Below are 3,357 nucleotides of genomic sequence, written 5' to 3' on the forward strand. Positions count from 1 at the left end.
AGTGGTTATTAAAGTAAATTTTAGTGCACATATCTACCTTGTTACATTATGAAGACTAACCATATTTATTTCCTTTTGTCACTGACTGTTGTAACAGGCACATTTGTCAAGTGACAAACAGGTTCTTCTTCAACTGGTCAGGTTCAGTACGTGTCTGTCTCTGCAGGTTTAGATTTAGTTTTCTTCTTCTCTTGGCTCAGTGCTTACTGAAATTTGAGTGATCAGACCTAGAAAGTGACAGAAACCTGAGCTGGTGACGAGAGGATACCGACTCCAGCCTCTGGCCTGCATTAGTCAGGGTTTTCCTCCTGTTGATGACGAAGGGCAGATGTTGGTTATAAATAGACTAAGGCTCCTTGGCCGACTAACAGGGATTCTCCGATCTGATGATCCACTTTCACAGGGACTACAGCAGCTGCAGATGGTTTTTAGGATCTAACTCAGCTAAAAATAGTGAAAGTAGGTCAGATTAGGGACATCAGCAGCATAAAAATGTCCCGTTCTTCTTTTAAAAGGGTGTTTAGATGTTAACTGAGTCTTATCTAAGCAGCTTGGATCAAGTTCATGCAGTGTTTAGATGCACAGAAATGTAGTGACTAAAACAAACAAACAAACGCACCCATCTGACCTGAGGGTGCACATGTCTGTATAAAACAACATCAATGAAAAGTGAGTTAATAATAATAGACCTCAGAATGAAATATTTCTGACATTGTACATCTTATGTGAAGTCGTGAACCCACAGATTCAGATTATGTAATATTAAAATGATGGTTTTAGATTTAAGTAGATTCAACAATAAGCAGCCAAAATAAATAACATAATAGATTCTACCACTAGTAGAAACAGGATGCTTTGTGGTCATGCTTTTTTTTTTTTTTTTTTGCATTTATCATATTATAAAGCTATCATATTCAGACTGAACTGCTTTGTTTATGCTTAAACTCAGTGTTGAAGTAGATGAGAAGATAACGAAGCCTAAAAGTTCAAATGAAAATATTGAAAACAGCTAAACCTCTCCTTAGAAAAATTAAAGGATTCATCCACAGATTTTCTATTCTTATGTTTTTATCAACAAATTGAACGTTCAAACTAACATCAAGCAATGAATTAATGTTATTCAAAGTACTGTTTGTATCTGAAACTGTATCTGACATATTTGACCTGGGTAAAGGAATACCTGGTAATCTACGTACTTTGCATTTCCACTGCACCTCAAAGTTGCTGGAAATGCATTTAAATCAGGCTTAGTCAGTTTGAGTCACATTTCTTTTGTATGTATTCACTGTATTCAATGAGGTCAAGGCTGTTTTAGACATATTTGCTGAATACACTCGAAACAGCGTGGACCACCTCTCATAGCTTCTCTTCTTTTGCTCCTTTTTCCAAATGATCAAAACACAAACCAAGTGAAGCTTGTAGAAATGGAATAAATGAGTTTGTAGATGTATGCTGGATTAAACACTGTGGGTGAATGTAATGCTGCCTTCACATGCTATCAGGTTAGAATTCGAAATTACAAGTTTGTTGTGTTCAAGTGCTTTTATTGTTGTAGTGAAATGAAAGATGGTTGAAACAATTTATCGTGGGGAAAACAGTTTTGTATAATTTGGTTAATTTGGTTAGTTCATCTGCTACAACATTTTGTTAGTGTTTTTTTTTTTTTTTTTAATTGTGTATACTATAAATGTTCAAATCAGCAACTAATAGTAGAACAAATAATAAAAGCATTGTTTATCATTTGTGATGAATCCCTCGTTAGTCTCTGCCATGCTGAAAAGGTTATTTTCATCACGGCCGCTTGTGTATCAAACTTTTTTCCCCCAGTTCTTCAGAGAAAAATATGATGTGAGGTGGCATTCATGTCCAAGTTTCAAGTTTGTAACTAGTATTTACCATAATTCTCATAGCACATGAAGACAGATAAGTGTGGAACGCTATGAGTGTGTTCCACCAGTCAGTGTTCTTCAGCACATAGCCCCGCCCACAAGAATTCCAGGCAATCAGAAAAGTCCTACTCCCTTACTAGGACTTTTTTCCAGGGAAAGTTTGGGGTTGAAGGAACCTTATTTTTTTACCTAGGTAATTTAGGCAGAAACGCACTGAGGTTTTTCAAAAGCCCGGGTAAAGTAAAAGTTTCTGTGGTGGAAAAGGGCCTACATTCACAATGACGCAACAGCTCATGGATATGGATAAAATCAGTTTATATCTCTGTGATATAATACACCGACATCATGCACATTTTTATAGTTTGATATTTTAAAGAAGAAATACCTGTGTGCTAGTCAAACAATGGAAGACAAAGTAGAAATAATGATTAAAATATGTTATTTCTGTTAGTTTCACCTGTTTTTATACAGGAGGATGATGATATTTATCATGATTACGTAGTACTTAGCTCAAATATCTGTGATGAGGTGATTATGTAATAATTGTGACGGGCTGTATCCATTTACCGGTATATACTTTGTACTTACACTGGTGAAATAGGTTGAACTGTACATAATGGTCAGACTGGAGTTATTTGGTTTAAAACTAGTGTCTCCATCTGTCTTATGACATTCATTGTCACAATAAGGCTTAGTCATGAGTTTTTAATCATGAGATAAACCAGGTTACAGATATCAGACTCAGAATGTTTTATTAATGTCAAGGGAAATTATTGTGTGTTACAGTTGCTCCGTGCAAATATAATAAAAGTAACAGGCAAGAAATTATCAATACTCCAAAAAAAAAATAAAAAATAAAAAAATAAATAAATAAATAATAAAAAATACATATATATATATATATATATATATATATATATATATATATATAAAGCTCTAAATATACACACATACAGGATGGGGAAGCAAAATTTACAATGAACATTTAGTTGTTTTTTCTCAGCAGGCACTACGTCAATTGTTTTGAAACCAAACATATATTGATGTCATAATCATACCTAACACTATTATCCATACCTTTTCAGAAACTTTTGCCCATATGAGTAATCAGGAAAGCAAACGTCAAAGAGTGTGTGATTTGCTGAATGCACTTGTCACACCAAAGGAGATTTCAAAAATAGTTGGAGTGTCCATAAAGACTGTTTATAATGTAAAGAAGAGAATGACTATGAGCAAAACTATTACGAGAAAGTCTGGAAGATACTATTAAAGAAGAATGGGAGAAGTTGTCACCCGAATATTTGAGGAACACTTGTGCAAGTTTCAGGAAGCGTGTGAAGGCAGTTATTGAGAAAGAAGGAGGACACATAGAATAAAAACATTTTCTATTATGTCATTTTCTTGTGGCAAATAAATTCTCATGACTTTCAATAAACTAATTGGTCATACACTGTCTTTCAATCCCTGC

Source organism: Sphaeramia orbicularis, chromosome 1 (genome assembly GCF_902148855.1).
Source record: "Sphaeramia orbicularis chromosome 1, fSphaOr1.1, whole genome shotgun sequence".
In the NCBI taxonomy this organism is placed as follows: domain Eukaryota; kingdom Metazoa; phylum Chordata; class Actinopteri; order Kurtiformes; family Apogonidae; genus Sphaeramia; species Sphaeramia orbicularis.